A 24,152-nucleotide genomic window follows, 5' to 3' on the forward strand; every position below is an offset into this window, starting at 1 on the left:
GATCTTATGTGGTCTGGTAGCCTATCATCTAACCTAGTCCCCAGTAAATAGAACTGAGTTTGGTATCCTGTGCTTATTAGGTGTTAATGTATTGCTTTGATCCTTTCATCTCTGCCTTTGAGACAATGATGATTTCCTTTTTGTTGGTAAAGTAACTCAGCAATTGTAAATAATGCTGCAAGCTCACAGAAGCAGCAGTCAGCTGAACTGGTGTTTACATCAAACCCCATCAGATGCCACAAAAACGTCCTCTTAGCCACTATTTTATTGCACTGCCTCCCTAGATGTTTAACAGATGTTTATGGAATTAAGCAGATTTTACTTTGCACACTAATGACTGAGTCTTTTCTTCTGTTTGTCATGCAATGAAAGGGCCAGGAATACAGTTTTAATTCACCATGCAGTTCCAATGTGCCAGAAGCATCTTGTCTGTGTTCACAGAAATGGCCTGTAACTATGCTAGGAATTCTGCATTCCCCCTCCTCTCTCCTCTTGAAAGATGTGCAAGTGTTAGTAAGCCCTGCAGACAAGCAATCCATCAGGCAGAAGGCAGCCCAGAGCCTTTAAATAAAACATTCTCACAGCCTTCCACCGAGAGCATGGAGACAAATACCGCGGATGTGAAAGGTGTCGCTGGGATTACCAATGACGTGCTAATGGCTGCTCGGGCAATCTCTATGCCTCCTGCTCTCTGAGTCACCAGTTCCCTTTGGAGCCTGTGCTCACGTCATTCAGGGACCAAGAGCTATTCACAGATCACTGACTAAAGGCAAGCTTGAGCCAGGCCTGCACGCCCCTAGCCCTCTCCAAAGAACTAAGGTCACAAAGACAAGAGGCCCCAGAGCTTTTTATCACAGCCACAAGGAAGAAAGAGCAACAGCAGAGCTTTCTGCCATCCTCTCATCTGTTCATCTCACTGGACTTTTGAAAATGAAAACTACTCTTAAACACACAATTTCTTCTTCATCTGCGTTCTCTGTGTAACTGATTAGATGAATTGATTGTAATTTCATTAGTGTGTTTTTGCAATAATGAGAGCACCTAAAAGGCAAGGGGGAAAAGCAATGTAATATTCTCAGACATCACAGCTTTCACTGCCCTGATGAAATCTTTTGAAATAAAACATCACTTGGTTTTCCCACCGGGCACTACTATATGATATAAAGGCACACATCTGCTCTGGTCACTCTGACAGCTCCTGTGACAGACCTTTCCAAATCAGGAAATCACATCTTGGTAAGTCCAAAGAGCACTATATTTAGCTCTTTGGAAATAATTTGGAAGTGCAAACTGAACTCAAACAAAAGATCAGGATGACATAGCTGATTTGGGAAATAAGTAACAACCACAGGATTCATTATTCCTGAGCAACGCATGATGTGCTTGATGGTCATTTTATTACTTGACTGTCCCCCAAATTCAATAATTAGAACAGGCTTAACTCCCTCAGGGTTAATCACAGGTTTTATCCTAGGAGCTAATTTTCCTAATTGGCAGAAAATAAAGGCATTCATTGTGTAAGAGAAATGGGCTAGAGGTGCTTTCAGGGTTGACGTTAAAACAGGTGTAGCTCAGTATTGTTTCGGAAGAGAATATCCATTGTAATGAAAAGTAGTCACCAAAATGATAAGAGCGAAAAAAAAAAAGAATATGTTTTTCATATTCCCGGAGTTTTGTTACTCAGGTTAAGGGTGCGGTTCTTGACATTGAGTATATTGTTCAGTTAAAGAACGAGCTTGGAACAGAATATACAATATCTTCTTCATTTCCTACCAAGATAAAAGTAATGTATAATGTAGACATGTTTTCTTTTGATGTGGACCAAAGGACATTACCTTTGATATATGCCATTTCAGAAAAAGCAAAGTCTATTCTTTTGAACAAATAATTTTTTTCACTTATAAAGAAGTTTGGAAAAAGTGTATCATATATGATCAGCTCTGCTTGTGATCCCAAAAAAGTAATCTATTTCAATATACTGAGAGGTCTTGTTATTGAAGGACTGAAAACATTTGTATTGATTATATGTCACTCATGATTCTGTTCTTGAATTTGTTTAAGAAATATAAACATGTACACATAGAAATTATGCATTTCAATTATTCTAGAATTGCCTGGGACCTGCTATAGAAGGTAAACAATAGTTCGATTCCATTCCTTTGATCCAGAATCTGATGGATCCTGTTTAATAAACCAATTCTGTTTTAGAGTCAACTTGAGAATAATGCTTAAGTGGTCAAAAGAGAGGTGAGAAACCAATTTGGCGCAAATTATTGGTGGACAGTAAGATATTTTAAGAAATGCCTTGAAAATTCACCCGAAGAAATGGAGCATCATCAAAGTTATCTTGACATGCAACATAAAGCATGCTATTAAAACACTGGAGCGCTTATTCTCTGTGAAGATATGACAGGGAAATCCCTACGGAGTGCTGACAAATACAGGGGCCACTCTACATTCTCTTCTGTCTTGTCTTAGTCCTCACTTTGTCCTCATCATGAAGCAAGGTTTTTTTTTTTTTTTTTTTTTTTTTCCCCCCCTTGGTTTGGTTTTTTTCTTTTTTTTTAACTGTTGTTTATGAGTCTAGAATCTGTACAGTTCACAAGTCACAAATTTACTGTAAGGATTTCTAAGCTACTTTGAAGAGTGTGTAGGAGGTTATGAATGTGTGTGTTGTAAATGGATAATGTGAGCCTACTCACAAAATATTCATCAAAGACTTTGTCCCACAACCCAACCCTTTGCAAATGTTTTTCTTGAAGAGAACTCAGATTTATTGCAGTAGTTGCCTAGAGCATTTTAAAAATGGACTTTAAGTACATTACCCCAGGAGAAGAATTTTCTTCTTACTGCTTCATTGCTTGAAGAAAAATGACTTTTCTTCTATTTTTACCATTTACCATATTTCCTACATATTTTGCGTCCATTGTTTTAAATAGAGAAGAGAAAGTGTCAAGATAAGGGAATACGTCTATAGCTAGGCAGAATTTATCTAAACAAATTCTTAGATTAAGGATGTCAAAAAGAATTTGAATCTTCGGGATATGAGTGACCTAGATTACAGATAAGTGCTTAGCCTTGTATCTGAATGGTCTAGCTACCTGTTATTAGCCTTGCTGAGCACCATGCATGAACCTAACAAATACTTTAAGATTTTCATAGCGATATAAAGATTAATTGAAGAAAGATGTATTTTAAAAGCCTATAATTGTGGGTTTTCTGGAAAGCTGTCCATCTCTCCTTAATGTGTGATGTGTGTGTGTGTGTGTGTGTGTGTGCGTGTGCATGCATGCCTGCGGGTGTGTGTGTGTGTGTGTGCGTGCATGCATGCCTGCGGGTGTGTGTGTGTGTGTGTGTGTGTGTGTGTGTGTGTGTGTGTGTGTGTGTGCACGCGCGCTCATGCTTTAAGAACAAGCAATTGCTAGGTAGAAATTTTAAGTCTACAATCAAGAAAGAACTCTCAGAAAACCCAACTGTTACATTTACATCTGAAATAGAGATCTCCAAGCCAAGACTTATTCCCAGAAGGGAAGAGACTTGGGAATATAGAGACAACATGTTGTATCTCCTAGTTCCAGGAAAACTGTGGCAGCATCTTGAACACTATATACTAAAGGTTTATAGCTAACTTTTCATATTTTTATAAATAAATGATAAAATTATTTTTTCAAAAACTCAACTCTTTACTACATAGTCTGAGAAAAATCAATCCTTGTTACATTACGGTAATTACAAATTTTGTTGAAGTACAATGGACAATATAACAGGAAGTCAAGTCTTTAAGTAAACTTAAATCTGTTTTCACAATTTGAAACTGATGAGAGTCCAACATGATCAAATGATAAATCTTACATTTCTAATACTAGAGATTGTGCTGTGAATCTTTCGACGATCAGGTCTTCATTGTTTAATTCTACAATACAGTTTGGTATTTGGATCCAAGGCAAAGTGTCTATTTACTTCTAAAATATACGGAGATCTCTAACAGCATTACCTTTAATTGTTATTTTGCTTATTGGCCACAATAAGAACGTATAGAAAGTAACAATTGAAGCTAACGAAAGAATCTCTCCATTTTTTTTGAGTGATAACACAAGTTTCTAAATGTACAAAAGTGTTCATTAAATTTCCTACCATCAAATAAGAAACAATAAGCACCATCCAATTAATACATGCAATGCATTGCACAAAGGAGTCTAAGAAAATTAGATACATGGCCCTAGGGAGCTAATATTCATTAAAAAATAAAACTACCTCTAACTCAGGATTCCTGAAAAATAGCGCTATTGATACTAGGATATGATTCTTTGTTGTAAGGTCCTTACTGTATGCTGAAGTATATTTCAAAGTATCTCTGTACTATCCACTAAGGTTTTTACTATTTTGACAAACAAAAATATCTCTGGACATTGTTAAATATTCCCTGGTAAAGTTTGGGGAACCAAATTTCCCTTAATGAGAATCACTGGTCTAGTTCAAAAAAATCAATACATTACTACAGTCAGTGGAAGCTCCCTATAACTGGTGTAGGCCATCCAAACTCAGAAATATATTCTAAAAAATCATGATATAAACTCCCAGTAGAAATCATATGAAGTCACATCTACACCTTTCAAAAATTCAAACTTTTCTCAAGCACCTTAACACCCCCCCCAAAAAAAAGTATGTTTAATTACCCTGGAGGCTCTGGAGTAATCCAAACCAATCATGAAAATAATGCAGGCAGAGTCGACAGCCAAACTCTGCCTAGACAGGGAAAGTAAGTCCCCAATAGTTCCTGCCTCACAAATGTCTGCCACATAAATTGGGCCAGAAGGCTGAAGAAGATGCTCCAACGTTATAGAGAGTTTTGGGTGATTGTTCAAGTAGAAAACTGTTTCTGTCATCTTTTCATTTGGAAAGCTGCTAACGTGCACTTCTGGCATACTCAGATAATCACATGTATTCCTTCCCAAGTCTCTGATGGAATTGAAGACCAGGTAGCTTAGTTTTACAATGAAGCTTAGTTGTTTAGAGGTTAAGACGTTTTTACGTCTAGATAGGTGTTTTAAGTTGGTAATGACAATATGTGATGGAGACTGGTTTACATTCAGAAATTTAGACACACCAAGATAGGAAAAATGTGTCCTTCGAGGCTATCAAATACAAATAGCCAAAACACTAAGAATGCAACATTTATATAATTCCTGATTGTGTCATGGTTCTTCTTGCTATAGGTAATCTACTGTATATATGTATAATAATATAAATGTATATGTAAAAAATAAAATATTAAAAAAATCTTAAAAAAAAAGAATATTGTTGCCCACAGCCTGGCCCTTAGAAAAGTTAAAATGGAAAGACAACTATGTCATGCTCAGTTAAGAAATAGTTTTCTCTCCTCTGTCCCAGTTTCCTGGTAAGTGAAGACTTTCATGGGACATGCCCCTTGGGCTAATGTGCAGATATAAGTGAGTGTATACCATTTGAGTCTTTCTGCTTCTGGGTTAACTCCCTCATTATGATCATTTCTAGTTCAATCCATTTGTCCACATATTTCTGGAATTCCTTGTTTTTAATAGCTGAATAGTATTCAATCGTGTAAATGTACCACAGTTTCTTTATCCATTCTTCTACTGAGGGACACTTGGGCTGTTTACATGATCTGGCTATTATGAATAACGCTGGAGACCTGGTGGCACTCAGAGGAAGGATAGCAGGCTACCAAGAAGAGACTTGATACTCTATGAGCATATACAGGGGGAGGTAATCCCCCTCAGTCACAGTCATAGGGGAGGGGAGTAAGGGGAAAATGGGAGGGAGGGAGGAATGGGAGGATACAAGGGATGGGATAACCATTGAGATGTAATATGAATAAATTAAGAAAATAAAATTTTAAAAAAGAAATAGTTTTCTTTACCTACATAACTGTATTTTGATCTACACAGTCCTTCACAAGAGTTCTGGAAGTTCTTCACAGTTGGAAATATGTTACAGCCTCCTGAAACTAAACCAAAAGCTTTAGAAAACAAAAAAGAAAACAAAACAAAAAATCATTCACCATTTAAGATTACCCAAAATTTAAAAATAGTAGTAGTTTATACTGCAACTCCCAATTCAAATCACTAGGTAGGCAGTCTAGAGTATTGGATGGGGACATGTTCTTAGAACATGCCTGTAAGTAGGAAAGGTGGTCATATTCCATAAGTAAATCCTTTGTGACCTCAGAATACTGAAATAGAAGTGCATGTACTCACGGCTTGCCGACTTTAACCCACATTCCATTTTCCATGATAGGACTGTTATTTATATGAGAAGTTACTGTGGAGGAAGTCCATGGATTGGCTGGTTATAACCAGTTCTACCAGCTCTTCAACTCTAATCTTGCCAGAGTAGATTTACTCAAAGCTTATAGAACCAATATTCATCTCTAGCATGTAATATAAAGAAAAGGTAAAAACCACACTTCAACTGAGGTTTAATTAGGTTTCTGGTTTAAAAAATGATTAAGATAAAGTAATAAAAGGACCTTCTCACTATTCATTAACTTTTTCATACACACACACACACACACACACACACACACACACACACACATACATCTATACATATACACACACATATATTGCTGATGTCATAGACATGTGCTTTTAATAAAAATGTTCTAGAGTCTTCTATATCAGGAATGTAACTACGTTCTGTATTTCCAACCTCTCATATATATTGCTCACCACTTCATCTCTCTGGATGACATTGGCAGCTGTATCTTACAATATGGTGAAGTTAATTAGGACAAAAAAAAACTCAAAATAATTTTTTAGGGAATAAACTAAGATAATTTAATATATGAAGAGACTGAATGATAATAATGATAGCAAATACTTTAGACCAAGAATCTACAGTGACAGGTGTTGTGAAAATCCTTATTTAATTAGTAATTCCACAAATGTCAGTCAGAGAGGTACTCCATAAAGGCACAATGCTAAGGACTAGCAGTAGAGTCTGCTGAAGAAGCAGGCGTTGTTCTGCCTAGGGCCAGGGAGGGAGTTAGTCAAATGATTGTCTGTGTGATTGCAAATTTATGTTAGAACTATGAAGAGATGATAACTAAATATTCAGCAAACATATATATGAATGACATGGACTCTAGGGTTACAAAGAAAGGCTGAGTCATGAAGGTCACTAAATTAAAGAAGTAGTGTAGGTGGAAGGAAAGCCATGCCGATCAAAAGGAACACAAATCTCTGAGGCTATAGAAACTGGATAAATTCAGAGTTAGGATGTTGAAAAAGAAAGTTTGGGGGAGAGTACACAATGAACAAATGTAGCCACTTATCTACAGTGGAGTGTAGTACAGACTTGTGTATACCATGTCTATGATCACAGAAAAAAAACTATGAACTGTTTAAAGTTGAGAGTGTAGAAAGTGCCTGGTCATTGCTGTTACTTCAGTGTGGATGGAGACTGAAAGAACGCACATGGAACAAATTCTTCTCCTGAGACCAGGACAGAAACCAGCAAACAGGTGAGTGTCACACTAGGATGGGGCTTGTGACATAAAGAAGATGACAGAGCTCAAGGGCTGTGTCAGGTGTGCAAGTGGTAGCACTAGCATGATTGTGGGAGAAGAAAGAAGACGAGGGTATAAGACAAGTGCTATAGCTTTCTGCATATATATGCTATGCCCAGTCTTTACCTAAGAAGAAAAAGCAGTGGGAAGCATCCAGGTGCTTAGGAAAATAACAATAATCTTGGATGGCCCCTCTGACAAAGTCCAATTGTCTGGAGCAATTTGAGGTAAAGAAGCTGAGGATTCCATGAGAGAACAGCCATGTGTCTACTTTTGTATAAATGGCTGAATCAAGTTTAGAGCCTCTATCTACAAGGCTTCAAAGCTTGTGCCCTTGAGAATATTTTTTTTCATTTCTATTTTTTTTCCTTTACAGATGAAAATAATGAGCTATGGTTTAAGGTTCAGAGCTCTGGGAACTCAACCAATTATTTGTCTAAACTCTTGAGCAGACCAAAAAAAAAATGTCTTTAGAAGAAAAAGTATATGTGTGTGTGAGAAACTGGAGTAGAGTGTGTTTCCCATGCCTGTATTTTCTTTCATGAGAAATAAGAATGGGTTTAGCACTACCTTTTCCCTCCTGTAGCTAATGTAGCAATGACTGGCTTCATACATAACACAGAGTTGCTACACAGAATTTTATATAGATGTCATATAAGTCATTCTTACAGTACTCTGATTTGTGCCTTAAAGACAGTCGCTTTCTACCATTACTGCATCTGTGGGTGTGCATATGTGTGTGTGTGTGTGTGTGTGTGTATGTGTGTGTGTGTGTGTGTGTGTGTGTGTGTGTGTGTGTGTGTGAAGGAGTAGTTTTACTTTAAACAAGCAGCAGTAAGGCAAACCAATATTGAGGGCAAACATCAGATACATACCACCTATTAAGTTCCACTGCTGTAATTATGATAATAAATCATAACATGATTGTTGAGTCCTCAGGAAGCACTAGCTAAGTAAGTCTGCTCTTAGTAATTGTCTTACTTCCAGCTTGTGTCTCAGTTGTCATTCTAGCACCTCCTAAGAATGCCTTACTTTTCTCCTCACACACTTTAACTACCTCTCTTCTTTCAAAGCCCTGTGTAGGACTCACTAATGTATTCTTATGGAGAAAAAAAGCTATGCCCAAAAAAGTACATTTATTACATCTTCTGACATGTGTACTTTTCCTGTTCTAGATTTAGCATGCCAATCAACAAACATGACAAGTGACTGCTTTCATCAATATTACATCATAGTGAACAAAGACTACACCAATAAATGCATAAAAGTGATAATATGTCAGAGTGTATGTGAGTTAAAGGTTAAACAAGGATATCATTATTTAAATGAGAACTCCATTTTGTTTAGTGCATTCAATGCAAGTGTTTTGATACCCAGTCTTTGAGTAGACAACCCAAGGCAGTGGTGGATGAAAGAGATGGAAAACTGGAAAATGGCAGGTGCTTTGATTATGGAACAGGAAATTGGACAGAGTGATTGAAATATATGAAAAAGATCTAGTGCTGGGAAAACATCTCAGAGTTTAAATCACTTGACCCACAAGCAAAGAGGACCAAAATGAGGATATTCAAACCCACTTAATGCAAGGCTAGCATGTCAACCCAGCTATAATTGCAGCCTCAGACAAAAACAGGGGATCCTTTCAGCAATCTGGCTAGCAAGATTAGTCTCATTAGAGAACTCTGGGCTTGATTGAAAGACCTTAACTCAAAAAACAAACAAACAAACAAAACCAAAAAGTGAAAAAGCAATTACAATAGAGAAATATTACTCACAACAACCTTGGGCTTCCATGTGCACATCCACAAATGTGTACCCACACACATGCAAATATGTATACATACAAGCATTAACATCATTTTTACAGAATAACAAAGAAAAAGAGAGTGCAAGAGAGGAAGAGACTTGGTGATAAGGTCAGGTATCCAGATGGAGCTAAAATAGTGAGCAAAAGGAAGGACACTGGGAACCTTTTAAGGATTACATGGGACATCGCTGGCCTAATTCAAAAAGTCAGGTGTGATCTGAGGTAGGTTTTACATCTAAATCACTTGGACTGCAGTGCGGACTAAAAGCAGTATCAGAGTAGGGGAGTGCTCAAGCAGAGAGATGATGTAGGTTTGCTTGTATCTGGTATTAGTATGAAATCAACTGCTCTTGGATATATTTCAAAGACCTAGTCAACATGATATGTTGAGAGATGTGAGTCATGAAACAATGGGAAAATGATGGGTTATTCCAAAACTTGGGGCCAGAGACCCAGAAAGATGAGATAGGTAGTCACTTACTGAGATAGAGAGTATTCATAGATCAGTGGTCTGGAATAGAGAAAAACTTTCTATTTCATATGTATTTAAGAGTTGGGTATTAGAAATGGACATGAAGATGTCCAACAGGCAGTGATATAACACTGACAGGAGTTCCAGGTAGAAGCCAGCACTAAAAATGTATCTTTGAAAGCCATTACCCTAGATGTGGTGTTAATATCAAACCCTAATTAAAATAATCTAGAATGAATGTGGGTAAAGAATCTCAGAGGACCAGGTCCTAGGACAGTTTAGAATCCAGAGTTAGGGATGAGAAAGGGCAAAGGCCACTGAAGTGAGCAGAGTATAAAAACAGAGTAGTGGTTCCCTGAAAACCATGTGTCAAGAAAAAAGGAGCGATTAATTTAGAAAATCCTATTAATGGCCAAAGATAAGATTTTTAGATCTGAGGGGTTAAAATTTATACATCATTTCTTTCTAATAGTTTCACAGTTTATAGAGAATGTATTCTAATGTTTATATCTGACAGTTCATGGGACAGTTATTATCCACAAATACATTTTCTTTGATCACAAGACTTTATTTTTATCTTTTTTTATTAATTTATTCACATTATATCTCAATTGTTATCCCATCCCTTGTATCCTTCCATTCCTCCCTCCTTCTCACTTTCACTCTATTCCCCTTCCCTATGTCTGTGACTGGGAGGGGGGGAAACCTCCTCCCCATCTATATGATCATAGGGTATCAAGATCACAATACTTTAAAAAACATACTGAATTATTAATATCTTTTCTCACCATGTTCTTTGAAGTGTATCAAAAGCCTCTATGTTTTGTTCAGCACAGGTGTGAACTCCTGGATCTAGTGGGCATTTATAAAAATGATACCAAACACATATGCCAACACAAAAACAATAATGGCTATTATTTTCTAAAACTTCTAAAACTTGAACATGAAAATTATTCAAGAGCAGATCCAAAATTCTCTATTATGCTTCGTTCTGTGTCTGTGACAAAGAGAACTATGTCCTCCAAGAATACTCCCTGTTTTTCTTGTTTGTTGTAAGTGACGTTTCTTTAATAGGCCTAATCGAAGCTTCAAATGTAATGAAGGTTTATTTTTTGAAAATAGGGATACGATTCAATATTATAAGGGTAAAATCTAGTACAATCACATGAGGACAGAAAAGCAGAAGAGAAAAATAGAAAATACTTTAGAGAGACTCTGAGTCTGAAGAGAATATCTTCTTAGTGCTTTACATATGCAAAAAGCTTATTGTCAAATAAACAAAAAAAGACCACATCAGACCTATAACCACAAGAGATTGAGTTCAACAACCTCAGTGACCTTGACAGTAGATTCTTCTAACTATCACTTTAATTATGGACTTCAGAACCCAAACCTGACAATCCAGACCTGGTACTCCTGATTTCTGACTTCTAGAACCATGAAATAATAAGCAAATGTTTAAGCCACTAAGTACATGGTAATATGCCATGATAATTGGCGCAATAAATAATGAATTTAGTTACTTTGTTTTATAAATTTTGAAATATATCTATGGTTATCACATCTGCTGACAGAGAAATTTATTCTATCCGCCTAATATCTTCAAAATTCAGAAGTCTTGCCTATGCCGTCTCATCTAGATCACAAGTATTGTCTGTTATGTCTGACTCTATAACTGGCATGTTGTATAATGTTTTATGCATGTATTTATTATTTCTGTTAACTAGACTAAATGCTAAATTCTTTCATCAAAATCAGTTTCTGAGTAGGTGATCCAACTGCTGCAACAGATAAATTGCCACATGGCTCTCAAATATTGTTAGTGGGAATGATGACTAGTCCCAAGGTTTAGCATAATCTATCCTTTCCCACTCAATTGGTTCCATTTCCCTGAATGTCACGGATACTTCCTACTGTACCTCAAGCCATAGAGACCTCATCTTTACTACTCAAATATCTGTGTATAGCCTTTCTCTAAGGACTTTGTACATTACACTCCTACTTCTGGTTTGTGTCTACTAAATTCCAGTTATTTAAGTCACAACTTCCTGAGATAAGATTTTCTTTGCATCTTTTACTAGCACAAAGGGTTTTTCATGCATATGTATGCATACATGTGTACATGTATGCATGCCCACGTGTATGTATGAATTACATACCGAAGTTTTGGGGTACAGGTAGCAGTGTGCACACATACTGAAGTAGGGAAAGGAGTTTGGGTATCATTCTCAGGAATGTTGTCTATGTCCTTGGAGACAGAGTCTCCTTGACCTGGATCTTACCAACAAGGCTATGCTTGGAGCCTCGGGGATCCCCTAGTCTCTACCTTCCCCCATGCTGGTATTATGAGGTAATATCATCATGTCTTGTAGTTTTATGTGGACTCTTAGCACTAACTAAGCCACAGGCCAAATAAACTTTTTATATATTCTCATAATATCTCTTCTATCATTAACTAATTGATATTATATCATCTTTCTGAACACTCCAGGTTGTCACAGACTACATTCATTTCTTTTTTGCTGCCTAATACATATCCAGTACCTAGCAGTATGTTTGCCACATCATGAATGTCAAAAACAAACTTTTAAATAAATGTATTTGTAGTTGTCAGGATAAAATATATATCATATTTTCAAGATGGTTTGGTCCTAATCCATGAGATCTGTAAATACATTGTATTACCTGATAATGTGGAATGAATGCAGACACAGCTAGGATTGGTTAGATTGAAATACTATTATTCTGGATTATCTGGTCTGTTTATTCATAAGATTTCTGAAAAAGAAAAGGGAGGGTGAAGAATAGGAGGAAAATGAATCAATTAGGAGAAAACATGAGTAAGAAGAGTCACAGAGAGAATCAATATCGCTGGTTTTGAGGACAGAAGATTATTAGTCAAAGATGAAGGCAACATCTTGCAGCTAGAAAACCAAGAAAATGGATTCATACCTGGAGCCCCAGGTAGATGCTAAGAGCTTTATTGTACTCCAATACAAGCTACACAACTATAAGACAAGCTATAGCAACCTATGGAGTTCTAGGGTAAATTATCTGCACTAAGTCTCTATGTTTGTAGTAGCCTTACTAGAGCACCAAGAGGAAACTAACACAACCGTTAGACCATGGCTTTATCCATAGAAATTCAAAACAGCTTTAAGAGCTCAGCTCAGGAAAGCCTCACTGAGAAAAACTGAATTGTTAACAACCTAATACATTGTGACAGAATGTATTTCATTTTAGCTAGGGGAAAAACTTCTAAAGATTCTACTTCTAGGTTCTCATTCATATTATAGCTTTTTAAAACTGAAATTCAAAGATGGAAAGTAACTAGCAAAAGGAAATACACTATATAGCTGATGGGAAAGCCTCCAGGGGACCACCTATGCTGTGAGATAGTAAGTGAGGAATAATGAGGAGAATAAGGGAGACAGTTGTACATATGGAGATGACAAGGAGCAATGTGCAGCACAGCATTTCTCTGCCTCAGAAACTAAATGGCTAGGAGGTCTTTACCCACATTTTAAAAAAGAACACAAAATAACAAATACAATAGCAAATAACAGATTGGCTGCAAGAGGAGAAAAAGTACACTTTGAGTAGGATTTGCCACATGGGATTAGTGACTGTCTCATTATCTGCTGCTTGAGTTAAAAAAAAATAATGCTCACATTATATAAATAGATCCCTTTGCTGTTTAGAACCAAAATTATGTGTGTTTAGGTTGTATAATGAAATACTGGCATGGAGGAGAGCTAGCTATTATGTTAACAAATATTGGTAGTTTCTTTTGTGTCATAATAGAGTAGGCCTTTGGTTCATGTTAATAGTGTGAGTTGCTTTTGGCAACAGTTTATTTAAAATTGTACTTTTGGGGGCTTAATTTTTTGACCTCTGTTACCTGCTAGGTCTGTACTATTTTAAGTAGACAAATAACAAGCTAATGCAGAACATCAACTCAGTCTGAGAAAATGGCAGTATAATGAACACACAAATAATTTGCAAAAAAATCAATGGCTTTGCTTTTAGCCATGGACTTCAGCTGGAAACTGTCATAAGAAGAGAAAAGGACTGGAAGTTCCAAATTGGAGAACTCTGCATGAAGACAGGCAGTTACTGGAGTGTAATGGACATTCTAGTCTTGTGGGGGTTTTTTTCTGTTAAATGACTAACATTTTAAAACCTGTACAAAACTTTAATAGAATATAGAGCCTTGCCATGACACAGGTATTTGCAAGCCTTGTTAATAGTGGCAACACTGACGCTGTTTAATAGAAAGTTCTATGAAAGTGCAAATTGTTATTAAAGAGACTGTGTACAAATTAAGGGAAAATGACTAATAGTAACATATTGTTCTGGGATGTCTTCCCCCAAGCAAGGCAAAAAATATCAGTCACCCAGTCAGCCATCCTTTATTTAGCACTTAATCTGTTCTCAACAGTACCCAAGCCGAGGACATAAAAGAAGCAGGTGGCCGTCACATTTGCAAGAACAACTAATTCTCATGGCTAATGTTTATCAAGAACTCACTATATGCCAGGAAGTGTTACCTGGATTGCTCATCATCTTCAGACCCACACTGCAATGCGTAAATTTCCATTTCCATTTACAAGAATCACGGAAAAGTAGCCAAGAACTTGTGTATCTAAATAAAGGCTACACAGTAGTATGGCTGATGCCGTAACAGGTTCTATTTCTACTCAGTCATGTTCCTTCTGAAATGACACAACATGTTGTCACCAGTCACAGAAAGTAGGAGAGTTATTATGAAGCAAACGTCACACTAATACCTTCAAGGTTTGTCTCATTAGCAAACACATTTGCTTTCTTTAGAAAGGGGCCAATCATAGCAGTCTGATCCTGAGAATTAGAACCAAGATTATCTGTATTCCACGTCACTTCCTCCTGGTGAGAACATTATATGATGTTCTGTACACGTTTCATCTTTACTGACTCTCTGGGGGGCTATGAGAAAGGAACTCATGTACAAGAACCACCAGCTCCTTTATAATGTTGCTATGATGTGCTATATGCAGAACATCATGGACAAAGCCTGGTCCATAACTGGCACAGTACAAACACTGGTTATTATTAATATGTCTCAAAGATTAAGGACTAAATTTAGCAAAATCTCTCACAGGTAACATCTGATGAGTAATACTGAACAGATGTAAAAGACTTATCAAATCTTTTCTTTTGCCTTATCATCATTGAACAGGCATGTAGAATGACTGCAGATTAACTCGTTCTGTCTAAATTATTGGGGCTGGCCTCAAGGAGCTTTCCAATAGCTGCATTAGTTACTGAGGTAAATTAGGACAAACAAGTTTTTGTTTGGCCTCCAGGGAACCATTCAAGTCCCCCAAGTTGTCTTCACATTCAATTGACAAAGTCATTAACCTCACCCATTCCATTCCTCCTGATCTTTTTTTTTTTTTTTTTTTTTTTTTTTTAGGAATATCCAGCTCTCTTCCCCCATCAATATGTCTCAGTCAATCAAAGCACCCACCTTAAAAAGGACAAAGTGTGTTAGGCCACAGGATCTTTTCCTTTTCTCTCTCAGCTACATTCTCTGTCACTTTATATTCTAAGAGATCTAGACTTCCAAATACATACTTTTTGTTCCACACCTTACGCCATCTCTATGGTGTTTCACCTCCTGCGCTGTTTTTCTGCTCCTCAGTGGTTAGTGCTTCTCCTCTCACAGAGGCATCTACATTGTTCATAAGGACTCTGAAGCTCTTCAAATGTAAAAATGGTCTCTAACAAGCTCATGCCTGTAATCTTAGCAATTACAAAGTAGATACAAGACAATAGAACCATTTCAGTTTCAGCGTGTGCTCAGAAGCAGTCTGTGCCACAGGAGTGGCTGTCTCAAAACTAAATATGTAGATAAAACAAAATGAAAAGAGACCCAGAGTGTCTTCCCTGACAGCAGTGACCGTATTAATTCAATGTTTAAGTCCATCACTTTCCAATGAACTCCTCTTCCATGCCGTGGACTTTACCTCATGGATGTGAACTTACTTCTTGATAGTACTGTTGCAGGATTCAGCCTTCTCACTAGGGCAAAATTGTTCTCAGCAAATCAACAAATAATTGCCAGAATGAGTTTCCTCCTTCTAGCTCAGTTCTCTGAGGCATACAAAGGAAGTCTTCAAGAATGGAGTGGAGGAAACAGCACCGACCTTAACTTGGGTAACCAAGTTCTTAATTACAATCTCTTTTATATTTCCTTTTTATCCCCTGAGCTGTGTCATCCACAGCACTACTGCTCGAAAGATAGTCACTAAGAACTTGACTTATATTGTCTGCCTTCCACTTGGTATCATTGGAGATAATTTTTTTCTCTGCTTAGAAACAAGAATTAAAGGCTGGTGCAGAAATGCACAGATGGGTGGCAACTATTAGAAAAAGAAGGCTTTGGGGAGCTATAAGAAAGCAGGATTAATTCTGAATAGAAAAAGGAAATTACCTAAAAGGGAAAGTGTAAAAAAGCAGTATGAATGTTTCTTATATGAAATCAGAACATCCTACAGAAGGATTGAGGGAGCAATAAAAATCTGTGCTTACATTTTATTACTTTACAATCCTCTTTCCTCTTTGATCATAACAAGAACGTGATCTATAGCCGTTATTTATATCATTCATCCATGTAGGATATCCCGTCAAAGAACACAGAAGTCATGAGCAAAAATACATGAGTTTATGCCTCGTTGAACCAAGAAAAAGATGTTAAATATTCAATTCCAGAAAGGAGATGAGGAAATCCTCTTCGCACTTGGTTGGCTTCTCAAGAAATCACAGTGGTCCCAAGGTTAAGACTCTGTTTTACTCTCCTAGAGCAGCCTGGTCATAGGAAAATGGCAGAATATGCTTTCTATCAGATTAATGATGGTCTCCCTTCCTAAACCTTCAGAAGTAAACAAAAACGGATGACTATTAATAAACAGTTATTTATTCAACAGAGTGAAGAGTTTCTCAGTATAAGCAAGTACATCACTTGAACAGAATGAGAAATTTTAAACTTATAATAGTAGGGTTAATTATTGAGTACTAAGAACTTTATATCAGCTCTGTTAAATTTGTCATAATGTTTGGGAGATAATTGTCTTTTTATTTTTATAGTTAAAGTAACAGCAAAATAGAATAATTTTCCAACAACATGTTACTGTGGTAAAGTTTAGAATTCAATTCCATTAATACCATATTATAAAAATAAGATTTCTGGAAGAAATTATGTTGAACCTAGTCTGAAATATGAACAAGTGTGTTAGTCTGATTGTGCTGGGCTATTCTATTTCGTCATAACAAACAATCCTAATAATTACTTTCCTTCCCTCCTTGTTCACCTCTCTTAGCTGTACATCATTCTTATTCTGCAACTAGGTCAATAGGCCACGCCCAATGTGAAACACACCCATCTAGCAGTAGATGATAAAGAACAGTGATAAAGCCTTTCTGCTTCTGGGTTAACTCAGTATGATTAGAAACCTACAAGAAAAACATCATGATAGATGGATTGGGGCCCAGGGGCTTCTGCTCAAACTATTGCACTAACCAAGGACAATACAATAGTAAACATCGAACCCCTACTCTGATCTACCCAATGGAGAGGACATTCTCCACAGTTATGTGGAGAGCAGGGCCTAACTCTGACATGAATTCTGGTGCCCTATATTTGACCACATCCCCTTGGTGGGGAGCCTGATGGCACTCAAAGAAAGAATAAGCAGGCTACCAAGATGAGACTTGATAGCCTATCACCATATAGTGGGGGAGGAAGTTCCTCTTGACCTTGGTCTTAGGCCTAGGGGAGGGGAATAGCGTGAAAACAAGAGGGAGGGAGGAACATGAGGGTACAAGTGATGGGATAACAATTGAGTTGTAATCTGAATAAATTAGTTAAATAATAAAAACTTTTTAAAAAGAAAAGTGACAGAATTATTCAGTGCCTCTTCAGGTTGCTTACAAATAGCTTCAAGAACATTGGTTCACCTGTATTTCAGGCACTTGAGCAGCAGAGATGGGAGAATCAGGAATGCCACACCACTCTAGAGTTCATAGTTAATTCGAGATTCAGCCCGAGCTATATGAGACCCTAACTCAAAACAGCAAAATCCCAATCCCATCCCCATTGACATTTTACCATCCAAAGCAAGTCTTCTTTCAACGAACTATGGAAGTAAGTCATAGGTCCCTAGCAGTTCTATTACAACAAGGGTTTAGGCACATGGAATGTAGAGTACTCTAAATAGAGGAAATGACTTGATTTCAGTCACCATTAAATTGGACAACGCAATTTCAAGTCAATACAGAATGATAAGGGATTCAGAATAGCATAGTAGTTTAGCAACATATGGAGGTTGACCTGATACCATTTGTTTAAATGTGAGGGAGTTGAATAAAAGGGTTAGACATTGATTCTGGCTAGCAAAAGAATAGGAAATTTCTCCTGCCCTACTGTGTGCATATGCCTGGAAACAATACTTATACAATTGAGACAGTGACTGCAGCCACTGCTATCTATTCTCTGATCTGCTCTCAGGACTTTGAGCTGAGCTGGGCATTGAAAGCCACCTGTCTATACCCAGAACCCTCAGGTCTGAATAAATTGGCCACTCACTGTCTATAGCATTAAAGTAAGAAAGACAATTCCTGCATGAACGCTCTTCTTCCTCTAAGGCAAGCTGTACATCTGAAGCAATTTTTCCCCTTGGAGAGCAACCGAAACCCTGAAGAGTTGATATTGCCTTAAGTTTAAGTTTCTCTGAGTTTAATCTTAAGACCAAGAATAAGTCACAGCAATTTTCTCTGATTTTTATAGTGATCTTTTATTTCCAAGGAGACTTTAAGGAAACCTATACAATGCCAAGCTATCCTGTTAGTACAAGAGAAACACAGGGGAAACCGGAGGTGGTTCTGACATCAGATAAATCAACATCATGCTGTCTATCTGGTGGGTGACAGCCTGGAATAAATTCCAATTTATCGTGACTTGTATCAAAATTGAGACCAGTTCTTTCAAAGTTCCTTTGCAAGCTTAGGTATATTATAATTTTTCAACATTAGGAAAAGGATATTATAGACCTTCAGAAACTTAATTGGCCTTTAGAGTTTCTATTGTCTTGTGTGAAGATCACACACTAAGACTTGAGGCTATATGACCTTCATGCCATTTTTCCTTTTTGGTTACTTGATATAGAAGACTCCAAAGTGCAGGCCTTGAGGAAAGAGAGCTTTAAAATTTCAGTCTTTTCAAATCTTTGTATGATCAAACAAAAATAGAAACCATTTCCTATGAACCTCCAAGGAAAAGAAACCAATAATAGAGAAAAGCTAGTGCTTGTACTTTTTATACCAACTTCTTAAATCTACAGGATATTATATTAGATAAATTGGGATTATTAAAGATCATTGGAGGGAACTTTCCCAATTCTAGAGTGTCTCTGTAGTTTACCAAACAAGCAAAGAATCTGCCGATGAAATGTCTCCCTAATCCAAATAAGGCCCTCTGAGGGGTACCTGCCTGGTAGTACTCAAAGCATGCAATCTTCAGAAAAACAGTCCCACAGCCTTGGTTTGTGGCAGTTCCTGAGAACATAGCTTCAAGTTTCTTCAGCAAACTCTGAGCCAATCAACTTCAAATGTCTTTCCCTCTGTCCCTAACTAGGGATGAAAGGCAAAGCCGAGGATAGGAGGATCTCCTTCATGTCTGATTCATCCCTCAAAGAGAGTGCTTGTGTTTGTCTACTCACAAGTCCTTGAAGAAGACTTCTGTGTCTCTCATACTTCCATCACTGTGTTCTCCCTTTATAAGTATTATATTGTGCATATCAGTGAAATATTTGTCTTGAAGAAAGGATTCTAGTGCTCTGAGGGCAATTAAAATGATGTCAAAACCAGTGCTCCTACCAGGAGTATAAGAAGGCAGCAGGATTAGTAAGTGCCTTAGAGCTGCAGCCAGACTGGAGGAATAGTGCAGAACCAGACAGTATAAAAGGATCCTTAAAAAGACAGCCCTGTGAATCCAGAAAGAGACCCACCCTCCCCGCAGAATCCCCCTCCCTGCTCCCAAGCTGCCTCTGGGAGCTGCTACAAAGGGTCCTGCTTTTTCACAAGTGTTTCAGGTAACCAGCTGGGCTTGCCAGGCTCCTTAATAGCAGAACTTTAAGGAAGTGTTGTCATTTCCATGTCATACTCATTTCTCTCTCCTCTATTATCTTTTCAAAATCATATTACAAAATATTATGAGCTTCCTGTATCAGACACTTTGGGTCTTAGTCACTCAATTATTAAAATTGTATGATTTTTTTCAAATTGCCATTATGTGTGGGCTGTTTTTACCAAAGCGACAAAGAAATTGAGTTAAACCAAATGGTGCTATGATTGCAGGATCAGAACATGGAAAATTATAATGTTTCAGAGGGGAAGGGAAAAAAATCAGCTATTTCACATCAGTGCCAATAAAATCCTAGGAAACTCACCATGACACCATTATGTTAGACAGAGTAGAGCAAATACTTCCAATGGATTGCAACACTGGATAGCAGTGAAAACAAAGCTCTTTAGGGCTCTCAGATTTATACAAAGTTACTCATCTCTAGTAAACAATGCTCTCTGGTAATGTACATGCCGTTTGTATAAGTGTGTCTATGAGCTACTGTTAGCTACTGTTCATCTCCCATCAACATGCTGTCTTCATATACCTGGTACTGGGCTTTCTTATGATCTCAGCCATGTTTCAGAGAAAAATCATGGGAAGAACTGCATGGACACTAGGCAGGATAAGAGTGTTCCATAGACCACAGTGGCAGTACAACTTGATGAGTTTGAAGATCAGCCTGAATATCAGGTAGAATTCAGATGTATCTGACCACTCCGGTTCTTTTCAAAGAAGCAAAGGAGCAAAGGTAATCTCTATGAGTCCGAGATAAATATATCCTAATATATCGTTCTAAGTTGTTGTTCCTTAGTACCTGGGCTGGGATCACCTAACCTGCAAATGGAGTCAAACTCTCAGTTCAGGAGGCAGAGAAGATGATTGATGCCAGCTGAGTCAAGGAGCTTAAACTCATATGCTCAAAGGAAGACATGGGCCATAAAGCTGGGGAATGATAACACAATGACACTAATGAGGGATAGGAACTGCAAAGCTCAGGTTCATCTAATGAGAGATGTATAATACCTCTCCAATAGACTCTGTGCGGTAAGTACCAGGCCGGCCTCAAAAGAGACTCCACTGTGTTTGATTTTAAGATGTCAGAAATTACAGGTTTTACGTAAAATATAATGCTGATTATTTTTAAAGTAAAACATGTTACTGAAGAGATTACCTCAAACTTAGGTGTTTAAAATAAAATATATATCTATATCTACACACACACACACACACACAGATACACACACACACAAATGTATGTGTGTATGTCTACAATTCTATAGGTCAGCAGTCCAACTGTCTTGCTACTAAAATGGAGCAGATGGTGTCCCTCCATGAGGCTTTAGTAGACAGCCAGTTTTCTCATTTTTTTTACATTTTCTTTTTTCTCATTTTTATGCCTACCTTCAATCCTTAGATAAGAGTCTATTCCTTCCTTAAGGCCAGCAGCACTGTATCTCCAAGTCTTTCTAATTGACATTCTGGGTCCCTTCTTGGAATGACATTTTTTAATGTATTGGATTCAGTTAAATATTATCAAGTAATATCCCTTTCTCAAAGATGTTAGTGTAATCAAACCCTCAAAATCAAACATTCTATACAAGATAGCATATTCACAGGCATTGGAAGGGGGACAAAGGTATCTGGTTGGTGGAAGTTACAATATTCTAGGCTCTTTTAAAGTGCCTAAGTTCAGTATGGAGAGCTGGATCAGCACTTAGAGCACTGGGTGTTCTTCCTGGGGTCCTGAGTCCAATTCCCAGCACCCACGTGGAAGCTCACAGTATAGCAGGATCAGAAGCCCTATTCTTGTGTACAAACAGACATGCAAACAAAGCACCCATATACATTAAATAAATACATCTTTGTGAAGGCCAAAGCTTAACCCCCTTTCATCTCTGAACTGGCTCTAGACTCCGTGTTAACCAATCAATTCCAGTATTCCTTCATCATCCTGTGTCTCCCCCATGTGTCAACCAACGCCTTGTCAACCTGCCTTGAAATCATTGCCTCACTTTGAATATGATGATGATCCTGATCCAATCTGAGGAATGAAGCTCAGACAGTAAACTGCTTCACATACCAAATTGTTTCTGCTGGGACACTTTCACAATTTCTTGTCATCTTGACTCTTACTCTATATACCTCATAACTCCCTGTCCTAAGCACTGGAGCCCAACATGCTTGGGTTCTGAAGGGCACTAATTTTCATCTTCAAAGCCTTGAAATTTTAAATATCTTATTAAAGCTAATGTTTTATTTTTAAAAATTTTATCAATAATCATTTAAGAGCTAGACTAGAATCCAAGATGGACTCCTGAGGCCAAGTGAGTGCCAAGGGTTGAAAGAATGCAGTGCCCCAAAGAGCTGCTGATAAGGCTTATATTTTTGTGCTTTTAAGATCCTGTTTTAGGAGGTCAAGGTTTTGACTTATGTTGTTAGGATGAAATTCTTCTGACAATGTATTCAGGTATTGCTGCTTCTCTTTTAGGTAATACATGATCACACTTAGACTCAGGGAAGAGGAGGGAAATATATAAACTAATCAGGAAGTGGATTCCTTCAGGAAGAGAACGGGAGGGAGAGAAAGAGGTGGGGGGGGGGCGGTAAACAGAGACATAGACAGAGACAGAGAGAGAAACAGAGCCAGAGAGCCAGAGTGAGTATTACTGATTATGCATTTTAATCTTCACTCCTAATAATAAGGAGCTTACAAAACATTGAAGCCCAAGGCCACCTATTTGACGCATGGGAGTTCTACATTTCCAGACTCAATCCAGGCCATACCCCAGTGAGGAACAATAGAACACCTCCCCAGGCAGAGGCATGCTGACCCACCGACCCAGAAGGCTTCCGTCACAGCTTCCCTCTCAGGCCCGCATTACACTTCCTTTTTCCCAGAACATTTCAACATTGAGAGAGACTTCGATGTAAACTTCCTCCTGAGGTAGAAGTGGCTCTATTTAGGGATTATACATAGGTTTTTTTTTTTTTTCTAACCACTTGAAACTCCATTTTGTTAGAAGAACTTTGATCCTTGGCTTGTAGTCAGATCACAGCTATGCTTTCTCGTCCACCTTAAAACCATTACTAACATACTCTACTCAGAAGTCCCAGAATGCTGGCTCTTGGGCTGTGGCTCTCTCAATGATATATTTGGCTGTAATGTTTCCCACAACTTTAGTACTTCAAAGCTCAAGAGATTCCATAAGAACTTTTAGGCGTGTATCCTTTCTTAAAGCGAGCAGGTATAGAAACAGCAAATACTACCAAATTATGCTTTTATGTATCAGCCTAAAATTGAATGTGAGCTTTTAAAAAAAAATCACCCTGATGAACTGATTCCCTAGCTCTCTACCCCAGTACTCTGCACATACCTAATCATAAGGAGTAGCTGGTTTTGAATTAAAATATAGTTTGGCCTCACTAAGCATATGAATTTCCTGTCATGTGGGACCAGGTAGTACATAAAAGATCTACAGGATCTATCAGGTATGGTTCTGACTCTAGATTCCATATAAAATAGCTTAGCCTTCTGAGAGCTCTGTTAAAATCTCATTATCACACAAGAAGAGACTGAATTTTTTTATTACAGCTGAAGATTATTGCTCTGAGGATTTCTGAGTATTTAGGCACTTCTACATCAGGAGGATATTGAAATTGACACCCCTCCCACATTCAAAAGAGTAGTAGGAAAAGGGAAATAGAACCTGAGAAGGTGTGAAAACACGGGTGACCATCAGTTGGATGTCTGAGACTGACTGCCCTGTCATCCACAGAGCAGTGTTCTCAATGCCTTTGCTCTCAAATTGTATTTATTATATTGAGCTCAATTCCAGTGTTCTGTGATCTGTTGCTTATGGAATGCAGTAGTTGTGAACTCACAGCATGACCAGGATGATCATTTAATGATAAAGGATACAATAACAGTACCGGGTCTTCTCACTCACACGAGCCTTGGTGTCAGCTTTCTGGGTATGGATTCTGTTTCAGATACTACCATCTGTTCGATATCACTTTCGATATAGTCCTGAGGTTTGGGGGGCACATTTCAGTCCCTGGGAGATTTTTAATGTTTTTAATGTTCTTAAACTACTGTTCATTGGGTCATTTTTTATTTTCAGGATGCACAGGAAATGTTTGTCTTACTCATTTGAAATAA

At 37.7% G+C, this 24,152-nt stretch overlaps 1 pseudogene; it reads left to right on the forward strand.

The window, feature by feature from the left end:
* Positions 1-599: 599 nt before the first annotated feature.
* Positions 600-24,152, forward strand: part of LOC127188410 (D-aminoacyl-tRNA deacylase 1-like) — a 103,152-nt pseudogene continuing 79,599 nt past the window's right edge.

This window comes from Acomys russatus, chromosome 4, assembly GCF_903995435.1.
Source record: "Acomys russatus chromosome 4, mAcoRus1.1, whole genome shotgun sequence".
Taxonomy (NCBI): Eukaryota; Metazoa; Chordata; class Mammalia; order Rodentia; family Muridae; genus Acomys; species Acomys russatus.